The sequence below is a fragment of the Mauremys mutica genome, chromosome 1, assembly GCF_020497125.1.
Source record: "Mauremys mutica isolate MM-2020 ecotype Southern chromosome 1, ASM2049712v1, whole genome shotgun sequence".
Taxonomy (NCBI): domain Eukaryota; kingdom Metazoa; phylum Chordata; order Testudines; family Geoemydidae; genus Mauremys; species Mauremys mutica.
In genome coordinates, this window is record NC_059072.1 from 329,883,061 (window position 1) to 329,896,068 (window position 13,008).

Genomic DNA, 13,008 nt, shown 5'->3' on the forward strand with positions numbered 1-13,008 from the left:
ATTAAGTGGAGAAATAGCTGAATTTTGTCAAAGAAGGCAACCGTGAGTGAAATTAACAAGGATGCCAGAAATAGCCCTGAATCCCGTGGTTCAGACCGCGGAGTGAACAGCTAAGTTTAAACTGTTCCTATGCAGGCAGCAGGCTATCTGGAGAGGCTTCTCCATTAGTCAGTCCCCCTGCTTCCTGCTACAAGCTAGAAGGGAGCCCCTGCAGCCCCTGCTGAGTGTGGGGATCAGAGGGGACGTGGAGCCTAGCCGTGTCAGGCAGCCTGGCTGGAGGAGGAGGAGGGAGGATGAGGAGAAAAATGTGACAGTGAGTTTTCAGTTTTTCAGGCTTATTCCAATAGTAAAGTTTTATTACAGACAGTACTGGTAGTAGTAATAGTAGCTTTATTTTCTATATCTAAGTCATGCAATGGGAGGAATCCATGAAGTATGTAGGAGAGGTGGGTTGCTTGTGTTTGGACTGTACGGGTAAGAAATGTAACTTACTTCCACCCTGCCCCGCCCCCCCCGTATGAGGCCCCGCCCCTTCCGGGGGTGCAGGGTGGGACTCGTACTGGTAAGAGCTGTATTTTACTTTCACCCCTGGTACTGGGGCTTGTGACTCTGCATTGGGAACAAGAAGGGAGGTTGCTAGCTAGTTAAGTGGGGAGGTGGTCGCTCTGTGTGGCTTTGCAGAGAGCGGCAGAAGAGGGCACCAGAGGGGTTTGTTGGGGGAAAATTCACTGGCGCCAAAGACAACCAGGAGCACCCAGGACTCACCACCAGACTGGAACTTTGCTCAGGACTCCCGAACTCTGTGTGCAGACACATTGCTTGGTGTCTGCCCTTCCAGGCTGTGCTACCACTGGGCCCGTGGGGCCTTGGTTTGAATGCAACCCTGTTTTACTGCTCCCCCTATATTTCCCCTTGTTGTATTTCTCCTCTCATCCCTCTGTAAATAAATATTTCCCTTTCTGATATCCACTGTACTTTTCCTGTGGGTGGGTGTGTTCACTCTGGGGGGTTTGGAACAGGTGCCCCTGGGGTGGAAGGGATTTCTCCTGCGCGCGCTGTCTCTTGGCCAGAGCTGCCTGCAGAGCAGACTCCATCTTGGCCACGAGGGTGCTAAAGTTACACTGATAAGAAAATAGAATAAATTCCTAAATGGCAGGCACAGAAAACAGTCTTGCAAATAGATACTGTGACTGGCTGGAAGGCATGGAGTCTCTCTGAGTCACTCTGTGGTAAAACTCTGCAAAGGAGTATAACAATTTTACTCACAAGCGCTTTCATTTAAAATCTTGCCTCCACTGAAAAGTCTCTAATAATTAGAAGCTTGCAATAATTCAGAGGTGAGATGAGAGGAAACCAGGTTTCCCAGGCTATGGATCATGATTTCCAGGGGGAGCACAGGAGGGTCACACAAATAGCAAATTCTGAAAAAAAATAAATACAGAATGACTAAAAAAACCTTCATAATATGAGACTAGTACTGATGGTTTCGTTGGAAGGCAAGTTGACAGACCACTCCTATGACAAGACCCTGCGTTCTGACTTTCTCTAAATCAGCAGATTTTAGCTGAAGAATTGGCAATCCTCTCTGGCTGTTACTTTTCACCCCATTTTCATCCTCATATCTCAGTAAGGCAGGTTTCTCTTCAGGAGGAGCAATAAAAACTAAGCATCATAAATGAAAATAAATCCTGCTTGATCCAAAAAATGACCTAATTGTGAATTTCCTCAATTCACCTTTTTGGTACATCTTTTGACTTTGCCATTAAATTTCAACATTCACATTGAATGGCAAGTGTGTGTGTGTGTGTTTTAAGTTTGTAACTCCTATATCATTAAAGTTCATATTTGGAATCTTCATAGTTCTGTCCAAAATGGTTATGGTTACAAAGTTTTCTGAACAGGGCTGGAAGAGGGTTGCTAAATATTATTTAGTCTAGAGGAGGTCAAAAACTCCAGGTAGTTTGGAAACAGTTTCAAAGCAAATGCCTTCGTATAACACAATAGCCAAAATATAACAATTTCATGGCGATATGTAGAGGGTCATGCCTGCACACAGGGCTCAATAACACAGAAAAAATAAGTGACCTTACAACTTTATGGTCATTTTAGAGGGGGTGGCTATTAATAAAAAATCCTTAGCCTAAGGACTTTTCTTTCTTGATTTCTTTAAAGTATTTATTCATGGCAAAAGAGTTCGGAAATAAAAATACTTGCATGAGAACGATGACCATACTAAAACTTTCCCAGGAGCAGAGACTGTCTGTTCCATAAAGATCAGAAAGCCCCAAGGTTTACGTAACACACACCTATTGAGATTTCTAGTGCAATCTCTCAGATTATTCCTTATGAAGAAAAATTACATTGGATTAGTCTTTAAGAAGAATTATTGTGCTAAATCCTTCTCCTACACCATAATAAAACCGGGAACCTCCATTGACAGGAAGTTGTTCTGGATTTATACCTTTTATATCTAAGAATTTGGCCCATTATTTTTAATGTTCTTGAGATAATTTCAGATTCTGTACATATTAATTCTGTACATATTAATAATAATAATAATAATTAATAATACATAATAATATGTATCATATTGCCGCTATATCTTGGAATTGAAAAGATACAGAAAAGGGCGACCAAAATGATTAGGGGTATGGAACAGCTTCCATATGAGGGGAGATTAATAAAACTAGGACTTTTCAGCTTGGAAACGAGATGAGTAAGGGGGGTATGATAGAGGTCTATACAATCATGACTGGTGTGGAGAAAGTAAATAAGGAAGTGTTATTTACTCCTTCTCATAACACAACAAATAGGGCTCACCAAATGAAATTAATAGGCATCAGGTTTAAAACAAACAAAAGGAAGTATTTCTTCACAGAGCACACAGTCAAGCTGTAGAACTCTTTGACAGAGGATGTTGTGAAGGCCAAGACTTTAACAAGGTTAAAAAAAGAACAAGATAAATTCATGGAGGATAGTATCAGAGGGGTAGCCGTGTTAGTCTGGATCTGTAAAAGCAGCAAAGGATAGGTGCATCAATGGCTATTAGCCAAGATGTGTAGGGAAGGTGTCCTGGCATTGGCCACTGTCGGAAGACAGGATACTGAACTAGATGGACCTTTGGTCTGACCCAGTAAGGCTGTTCTGATGTTCTTATGTAGTGGAACAAATACAAAATCATCATTTCATATTTGGAGTCTTGAAAAATTAAACAGGTTCCAATCTTATTCAGTAATTCTTTGTAACCATGTAATTCATGGTTTTCTGTTTAGCAAAAGTAAGCAGCCTACAGGCTGTGTTATGTCATATGGTTTTCTTGACAACTCTTTTTATACACGATACATTAATGTATAGTTTGTTATTAGGACTGTCAAATCATTAAAAATTAATCACAATTAATCACAGTTTTAATCACACTGTTAAACAATAATAGAATACCATTTTTTGATGTTTTCTACATTTTCAAATATATTGATTTCAATTACAACACACACTACAAAGTGTACAGTGCTCACTTTATATTATTATTTTTATTACCAATATTTGCACTGTAAAAATATAAACAAAAGAAATAGTATTTTTCAATTCACCTCATACAAGTACTGTAATGCAATCTCTTCATCATGAAAGTGCAATTTACAAATGTAGAATTATTTTTTTACATAACTGCACTCAAAACCAAAACAATGTAAAACTTTAGAGCCTATAAGTCCACTCAATCCTACTTCTTGTTCAGTCAATTGCTAAGACAAACAAGTTTGTTTACATTTAAGGGAGATAATGATATCCACTTCTTATTTGCAATGTCACCTAAAAGTGAGAACAGGTGTTCATATGGCATTGTTGTAGCCGGCGTTGCAAAGTATTTACTTGCAAGATATGCTAATTATTTGTATGTCCCTTCATGCTTCAACCACCATTCCAGGGGACATTCTTCCATGCTGATGACAGATTCTGCTTGATAACAATCCAAAGCAGTATGGACTGACACACATTCATTTTAATCATCTGAGTCAGATGCCTCCAACAGCAGGTTGATTTTTTTTTCTGTTCTGTAGTTTCTGCATTGTCGTGTTGCTCTTTTAAAACTTCTGACAGCATGTTTCACACCTTGTCCCTCTCTGATTTTGGAAGGCACTTCAGATTCATAAATCTTGGATCGAGTGCTCTAGCTATCTTTAGAAATCTCACATTGGTATCTTCTTTGCGTTTTGTCAAATCTGCAGTGACAGTGTTCTTAAATCGAACATGTGCTGGATTGTCATACAAGAGTGACATAACACAAAATATATGGCAGAATAAGGGTAAACCACAGAGCAAGAGACATACAATTATCCCCCAAGGAGTTCAGTCACGAATTTAATTAACACATTATTTTTTAACAAGTGTCATCAGAATGGAAGCATGTCCTCTGAAACGGTGTCTGAAGTATGGAGCATATGAATGTTTAGCATATCTGGCATGTAAATACCTTGCAATGCCTGCTACAAAAGTGGATTTGTAGGCTCTAAAGTTTTATATTTTGTTTTTGAGTGCAGTTATGTAGCAAAAACAACAAAAAACAACGTTTGTAAGTTGCACTTCTTGTCCTATGCTCAGAATTTAAGGAGAATATTTTTTCTCGCTCCTCCTTGTAACAACCTTTTGTGTACTTGAAAACTGTTATCATGTCCCCTCTCAGTCTTCTCCTCTCCAGACAAACAAACCCGTTTTTTTCAATCTTCCCTCATGTTTTCTAGACCTTTAATCATTTTTGTTGCTCTTCTCTGGACTTTCCCCAATTTGTCCACGTTTCCTGAAATGTTGTGCCCGGAACTGGATACAATACTTCAGTAGAGGCCTAATCAGTGTGGAGTAGAGTGGGAGAATTATTCTCAGGTCTTGCTTATAACACTCTTGATAATACATCCCAGAATGATATTTGCTTTTTTTGCAATAGTGTTACACTGTTGACTTATATGTAGGCATGTGATCCATTATGACCCCCACATCCTTTTCTGCCGTACTCTTTCCTAAGCAGTCATTTCCCATTTTGCATGTGTGCCACTGATTGTTCCTTGCTAAGTGGAGTACTTTGCATTTGTCCTTATTGAATTTCATCTTCAAACCATTTCTCTACTTCGTCCAGATGCTTTTGAATGTTAATCCTACCCTCCATAGCACTTGCAACCCTTCCCAGTTTGGTATCATCTAAATCATTGATGAAGATATTGAATAGAACTGAACCCAGAACTGATCCCTGCTGGACCCCACTTGATATGTCCTTCCAGGTTGACTGTGAGTCACTGATAAGTACTCTCTGGGAATGGTTTCCCAAAGAAGTTATGCACCCACCTCCATGTAGGTTTTATTTCCCTAGTTTGTTTATGAGAGGGTTGTGTGAGACAGTACCAAAAGCATTAACTAAAGTCAAGATGTACCATATCTACTGCTTCCCCATTATCCATAAGGCTTGTTACCCTGTCAAAGAAACCTATTAGGTTGGTTTGACATGATTTGTGCTCAGCAAATCCATGCTCACTGTTAATTATCACCTTATCATCTTCTAGGTGTTTGCAAATTGATTGCTTAATTATTTGCTCCTTTATCTTTCCAGGTATTGAAAAAAACCTGACTGGTCTGTAATTCCCCGGTTGTCCTTATTTCCCTTTTTATAGATGGGCACTATATTTGTCCTTTTCTGGTCCTCTGGACTCTCTCCCATCTTCCATGACTTTCGAAGATAATCGCTAATGGCTCAGATATCTCCTCAGTGAGCTCTTTCCTTTGAGTATTCTAGAATGCATTTCATCAGGCCCTGGTGACTTGAAGACATCTAACTTGTCTAAGTAATTTTTGTTCTTTCCCTATTTTAGCTTCTAATCCAATCTCATTTTCAATGGCATTTGCTATGTTAGATGTCCAATCACTACTAACCTTTGTAGGTGAAAACTGAAACAAAAATAATTTAACACTTCTGCCATTTCCACATTTTCTGTTATTGTTCTCTCCCCCCACACACATACCCTGTCCTTGGTCTTCCTCTTGCTTGTAATGTATTTAAATTTTTTTCTTTATGTCTCTAGCTAGTTTAATCTCATCCTCCCCTCCCCCCAGCCTTTCTAATTTTGTCCTGACATACTTGTGTTATTTGTTTATATTTATCCTTTATAATTTGACCTAATTTCCACTTTTTGTAGGACTCTTTTTTGAATTTCAGATCATTGAAGATCTCCTGATTAAGCCAGGGTAGTCTTTTGTCATACTTCCTATCTTCCTACTGAGTGGGATAGTTTGCTCTTGTGCCTTTAATAGTGTCTGTTTGAAAAACTGCCAACTCTCTTGAACTGTTTTTCCCCTTAGACTTGTTTCCCATGGGATCTTACCTACTAAATCCCTGAGTTTGCTAAAGTCTGCCTTCTTGAATTCTAATATTTTTCTTGTGCTATTTTCCCTCCTACCATTCTTTAGAATCATGAACTCTGTCATTTCATAACCATCTAAGCTGCCTTCCACTTTCAAATGAGTGAATAGTAACTTTTCGGGTTCACATACTCACTCACAAAGTATTGGGAAGTGGGTGCCATCAGTTTGGAAGCCCCACTGTCTGAAATCCAGCTACTCTTTCCAGTACTTGGATTATGGTACCCATCTGTGGATAGATGACAGTATTGAGTGCCTCACAAACCTGTACAAATATGACCCTGACAATGGAGTTCCCCATCCTGAACTGACCAGTAGCTGTTTGGTGTTGCCAGGGCAATAAACATCTGCTTCTGCACCAGTAGGGATTTCCAAAATTGAGGGCTCTTGTGCAGGTGAGTTGGTACAAGCTCTTCACATGACTCCAAAAAAGTCTGTTTTCTCATTCAGAAGTTCTGAAACCGCTGCTTGTCATTCCAGGTTTTCTAAATAACGTGATCCACCACACCATCCTGGACCAGAAGTGGTGTACCAAGGCAAAACTGGCAGTCACCATATCTGCTCCAAGGAACCAGAGTGGTTTGTCACTCACCTTCTCAGTTCTGGTCTGATTCATTCCAGTATCTCAACTATTGACTATTACACTGCAGTAAACATTTGTTCTGCAAGAAGGTGCAGGAGCAGAATCACGGCACCAGTCACCTTCTGCCGTGTCTTCCACCCAATTTGGCAGAAGGGAGAGATGAGCGGGAACTGTTACCCCAAGATTTGGACCAAAAGCACTCCAATACTGGCCTGCCTATCATTATAAATTGATTGTTAATTTATTATGTGCAAATGGGGAGAAAGGTGGTGACCTATCATAAAGGAATTGGCAGGGTATTACCAGGGGGTTTGTGTCTGACCCGCAGAGGACTCCCCAGAACAGGCTAATCCTGCTAACCCTTGAAAGGACACAGATACAGCCCTCTGTTCAAAGGATTGTCATGCAAGCAGTAGTTCTTCGAAAACAAAGTCTCATTTATTGAGAGAAAATTAGGCAATTACAGTATATTAAATAAAGTAAGAAAGAAAGCAGTACAGTATATAATAGGTAGTAAGGCACAATGACATTACACTTAAAGACTATACACTCAATTGATACAGAAGACTAGGACTATATGACAAATACATTGTTGCAGTATTGATGCGCACTGACCCTTTATACATATTCATAAGGCCTTCAACATTAGACTTATTACAATGTACCATACAAATGCCCTATGCACATGTATAGAACAGTACTGACATATAACATTAAAGAAACATTAATATTTTGTGAGCGGTGATTAGATGGCCATGAAATGGGGTGGGGTGGGGTAGATCACACTCAGAAGCAGGAATTCTGCTTTATTTACAGGTATACTTGGTCATTTCTCATGAATCATGATAAAACCAGACTTACGCTCCTTTGCTATCCCTCTGAATCATTTAGGGTCCTTCTGTTCTGTCTGTCTTCTCTCTGATCTTTCCCTTCTATCACTGTTGCTTCCGACTGGTTGCCTTCTCTGCTGTTCTTGGTCTTCTCCCGCTGCTCCTTACCTGGTCTTCTCCATTCTCACACACTCATGCCAAACCTGCTCCTGGCCAGCCTTGTATTCAGTTTCTGGCTTTTTCTGAGTGGTTGACTTTTCAAGCTGAGTGCTCCCTGCATGAGTGGCAACTGTTAAGTCAATCAGCTCTGTTTTGACATAGCTAATCTTCCTAGTCAAGTCACACTTCCAGAACGTTTTTCGACCTTTGTTTCTCACTTGCTATTGGTCAATTTAGTCATAGAATCATAGAATATCAGGGTTGGAAGGGACCTCAGGAGCTCATCTAGTCCAACCCCCTGCTCAAAGCAGGACCAATTCCCAACTAAATAATCCCAGCCAGGGCTTTGTCAAGCCTGACCTTAAAAACCTCTAAGGAAGGAGATTCCACCATCTCCCTAGGTAACCCATTCCAGTGCTTCACCACTCTCTGAGTGAAAAAGTTTTTCCTAATATCCAATCTAAACCTCCCCCTCTGCAACTTGAGACCATTACTCCTTGTTCTGTCATCAGGTACCACTGAGAACAGTCTAGATCCATCCTCTTTGGAACCCCCTTTCAGGTAGCTGAAAGCAGCTATCAAATCCCCCCTCATTCTTCTCTTCTGCAGACTAAACAATCCCAGTTCCCTCAGCCTCTCCTCATAAGTCATGTGCTCCAGCCCCCTAATCATTTTTGTTGCCCTCCGCTGGACTCTTTCCAATTTTTCCACATCTTTCTTGTAGTGTGGGGCCCAAAACTGGACACAATACTCCAGATGAGGCCTCACCAGTGTCGAATAGAGGGTAATGATCACATCCCTTGATCTGCTGGCAATGCCCCTACTTATACAGCCCAAAATGCCGTTAGCCTTCTTGGCAACAAGGGCACACTGTTGACTCATATCCAGCTTCTCATCCACTGTAACCGCTAGGTCCTTTTCTGCAGAACTGCTTCCTAGCCATTCGGTCCCTAGTCTGTAACAGTGAATGGAATTCTTCCATCCTAAGTGCAGGACTCTGCACTTGTCCTTGTTGAACCTCATCAGGTTTCTTTTGGCCCAGTCCTCTAATTTATCTAGGTGTCTCTGTATCCTATCCCTACCCTCCAGCATATCTACCACTCCTCCAAGTCTATGACCTCCATTTTGAGAATTTCTAATACGAAATCAGTGTGTCCACCATTCTGGATATTTAACTCCAAACTATCATTATTTATAACTTATCGAAAGCATCTAGCTTAAAACGAACTTCGGTTCCCTGCAAACTAAAACACTCTGCTGCTATCACTACCTTTGTAATGGTAATTGGGAGAGGTGAATTATGCACAATGTTTCTCCCCCCCTCCACACTCCCCCAACTGTCATTATTTCTATCTAGAGTGCTGCAATCTTTATATAGTATCCAGGTAATAATCTCTGGTAACAGAACTGCCATCAACAAACGTGCAAACCCAGCGGATGGTACCAACCACCAACTAGTGCATGTTCCTAGAGTGTCTCCTGTGATGCAAAGAATGCTGGGATGCTGCCCCAGGAATGGTAGTGCTAACATCACCTACCAAACAGAGGCAGTGTGGATGCAGGTATACAGCACAGCATATGTGAACAGTTGACACAGGTACGGGGTACATGCACAAGCATGTACCTGCTCAACTACCCAAGTATGAACACTAGCCTTAGAGATTGTTATGTGACACAGCACTCAAAGATTGTGTGTGTGAAAATGTCACATAAGAGCATTTTTAAAAAAATCAGTTACCAAATTATTTTGAACTTCAGGGATGTGGTTTAGAGCATTTTCAAATGCATTTATGTGTGGATGTGTCACTCAGAAAACACTTAGAGCCAACTATCAGATTCTGTTTTTTACTATTTTGATGGGTTTATATTTAATAAAGTTAGATGGCATCTCTCTAATCAGTCTGAGGCACCTATATTACTGCCAACATCCAATTTTTCAAGTCGTGTGTGTGTGTGTGTGTGTGCAGTTCTTGTGGGGAAAAGTGGGGCTGGATCCTATTCATCACTTACTCATGAAGAATCTGGTCTGCAAGCAATATGCTCCCTTTGGTGCTGGGGTAGCTGTTAAGTACTGTTTCATATGCAACAGTTTTTTATATACTATGCATATTTTTAGGTCTTCTAGTCTCAAGTTTCCTGACATCCATCGCTATTCACCATAATCACTACCATCATAAATTTGGTGTGACATGCACATGTGTGACCATAGCTGGGAAAAGTGTGATTCCCCGCATAAGAAGTTTGCATCAAGGACTCAGGAGTCAGGAACATTTTGACAGGTTGCCCCTCTAAGTGTTGGGTGGATTTTAAACTAATACAAATTTAAAAAGAACAAATGCTGCTCAGACATCCAATGAAACTAAACTAAACTAACATGACAGTGAGCCTTAATCAGCTCATGTCAATCTCCATGTACCTTTAATAAGGCAGTTTCCGAACCATGGTGCAGTCTAATGCTTGACATGAAAATTTTAAAACTAAATCAAATGGAGCAAGATGAGTTTGTAGCAAAATATAAATAACTCATTCAAGGACCTTTGATTTTTTTTTAAAGCATAAATTGGAAAATGGATACAAATTAGATTTACCATTTGCTGTTGCGGATCAAGGCCTGTTTTTGAATCTGATGAAAGACTTCTGGATCCTAATGACAAATTCCCTGTTTAAATGTAACCATACCAACTAAAAACACTCCCTCAGCACCCAAGCAGGAACTGGATCTACAGTGAATTTTGTGGCCTCAGGTGCTGCATCATCTCAACAATATAAGACATAAATGCCTGAGAAAAGCTAACCCCTGGTACTCAAAGGGGTTAGTTAATTTTTAAAAAAAATTAAAAATCTAGGGCAGAAAAGGATATGATACCTGGATGGAGAAAAATAATCAAAGGATGGGTTTGACATATGCCACAATCACTCAGCATTGAAAATGAATTCTTAAAATAATTACAGAAATTATATATCATGTATTGACCTGGATTTAAAGCATGGTTATAAATTTAAGATGTTTTGCAGGAGGAAATAGCCTTTCAGAAAAAAAGCACCTGCACTATAACAACAACTTCATGGTGCTCTGTGATATATGCAATTTCTATGCTTCAAATAGACACACGCAGTCTTGTCAAAATGCATTTATATTCCTGTTGATGTTCCTTCATTGTTGTTATGCTCAAAGCATGGGTATTCCTAGGAGAATAATGAGAAATATGCTGAACCACAGCCCATGAAGATGCCATCTCAATGATTTTTTTAAAGTGAATAAGTTAAGTCTACAAAAGCAACCTCCATATTTTACATATAATGTACATTCCCTGCCCAAGGAGCTTATAGTTTAAATTGGATAAGACAAAGACAAACTTAAAGAGTTCAGGATAAGCTTCACTAGTCTTTCAGCCAACCTGTAGATCATGCATTCTTGCAACTCTCTATAATTTCCTAAGCCTGTTTCTTGTTTGCTAAAAGTTTAAATGGCTAACAGAAATTAGAAGGTTTGTGGTTTTTGTTGCTTCTGAAAGAAACTATAAAATAAAAATAACTGGCATGGTAAATTCTCAGAGCTTATTCATAACAAATTTCTGAACAAAGTTTAAAACTTGCCATTTAAATGCAATTTTCAATTATTTCCATAATCTCAAGATCTGTTTCCAGGAAAATTCTACTTCTTTACCATATTTATGTTCTTCCTCTTGGGCCTCTATTGGCCTATCATTTCCAGAACTTGAATGGGAAATCTATCTGTTAGATATGATGTAGGCAGCCCCAGATGGAGCCCTTCACACTTGGGAAAAGCTTCCTATAAGCATCTGCAAAACTAACTCATTATTCTCTTTCAAATCCCTCCTTAAAACGCTCCTTGACCATGATGCCTACAAAAAACAGGACAATGGTTAGGCTTCTTGTGTGTTGAGACCACAGCCTCTCAGGCTAACCAATATTGTTTCCTTGTGCTCCTGTAGGTCTGTCTGTATCCAGCTGTGGTCTCTTGCGCCTTTTACTTAGGTTGCAGGTGTACCCTTTGGGTGGGCTAGAGTTTGTTAAATTGCCCTTCTCCTGTGCCTATAAACCCCCAACTCTGATTTTAAAAAAGCAACTGAAGACCCAGAATTCAGTCTCTAATTGTTTTCAGCAAGGATTGCCCAGGATCAGCCTCCCCACACTCAAGTGCCAAAAAAAATGAAAGGAATTAATCTAATTAACAACTTTATAAAATTGTATGATAAAGAAACATAATAAATGATAATTTAATTTTTACAACATAACATGGCTATTTTATAATCCACGTAATTATCTTCATAATTATAATAAACATAAATAAAGAAAACAAATTAAACCTAAACAGGTCATTTCCCACAGAAACACGGTGAGAAGAAACTCAGAGTACCCAAAAATTTAGGTTGAGTTCACCCGAGTCTCAGTTAGAATCTTTGATCACTAAATCTACACAGTCTGCTGAGTCAAAAACAACATCTTCCTTCCACTTGCTTGTAGGAATCTTCAATTGGAATCCATGCAGACTTTTCCTCTTCCTCTTCCCCTACTGAAATCACTGTTAGCCAGTCAGCTAACTGATTAACCAACCACTCAGTTAAGTATATCGTTTAAAAAAAACAAACCCTGCTGCAGAATGCTTCAGAGTTAGGGACAACAGCCTGCTTTCTGCTCCTGGGCTTAGCTGCTCCCAACTCACACAGGGCTCATGGCCTTTTGCAAAGCAGCTGCCCTGACTGCTTGCCCTCATGCAGTCTGACCCCAGCAATAGGGAACCTATTGGAGCACACCCAAAACTACCACACACACTTCTAGAAACTTCTGGATGTGAAGTGCCAACTCTTCCTAGCAACAATGACTCAGAAGACACTACTCACTCCTAACCTCTCCCGAAGGGGTATCTCAAAGAGATATCTCCCTATTAGGCACATGGGTTACACAAGCTCTTTGGGGCAGGGACTGTCTTTTTGTTCTGTGTTTGTTCAGCACCTAGCACAGTGGAGTCCTGGTTGATAACTGGGGCTCCTAGGAATTATGATAATGCAA